The following is an 848-nucleotide window of genomic DNA, read 5'->3' on the forward strand; positions in this document are numbered from 1 at the left end:
TTAGACTCATCCCACCCTCCTGGAAAATGTCAATAAAGAATGCTACATTCGCTTCTACTGGGGATTACTAATGGGCGAAGGATCTCAGTAGCCAGAAGGGGCTCAGGGACTCATCCACGAGATGCAGTTACCCCAAAGACCATAAGCCACCCTTACTTTCAGGACAAGGGAAGATTGCCATTCCCCAAGCCACAGTCATTAGCAGCATATAGAGGGTCCCAAGTACACAGTAACCTTTAGTTACTCACAAGACCACATTCCTTTCCTATGTAGACTCACCCTCTTAGCTGTAGACTACCCCAGAGATAACATAAGTATTTCACTTTAGTATATACTAACCTTGTCTTTACTAAACCAGACAGAATTTATTTCTAGGCTCTTGTAATTACTGCCACCCTAGCCTGAAGCTGAAGTTCTCAAAAGCTGACCTGAGGCTCAAAATTCTCAAGCCAATCTGGGACTAAAGTAATCAAGCTGGTCTGGGACTGAAAATTCCTGGAGACCCTCTCATCTGAAGACCCTCCCTGGAGATCTAAGAAGAAGATGCACCCCAAAAATGGACTTCCTCGTTCTAAAAATTATGACTGTTTATACCTAAACAAAACAGACGTCATGTTTTATGATTATTGTTCCTATATTTTGAATGCCTTACCTTTTAGAGCAAAATGTTTCACTTATTTCCCCTCACCCATCCCACTGCTGTAAAACTCCTTCCATAATAAATACACATGACTTCTGGCCATCAGGGCTGCAGTCTGGAGTTTACTCTGGCTGTAGCCAGCTAAGAACATGCTAAGGGCATGAGGGCTTAGTCTGATTCCTGTTCACCCGCGTCGCCTCCCTGTGCA

This window comes from Tupaia chinensis, unplaced genomic scaffold, assembly GCF_000334495.1.
Source record: "Tupaia chinensis unplaced genomic scaffold, TupChi_1.0 Scaffold143289_1, whole genome shotgun sequence".
Lineage (NCBI taxonomy): Eukaryota > Metazoa > Chordata > Mammalia > Scandentia > Tupaiidae > Tupaia > Tupaia belangeri.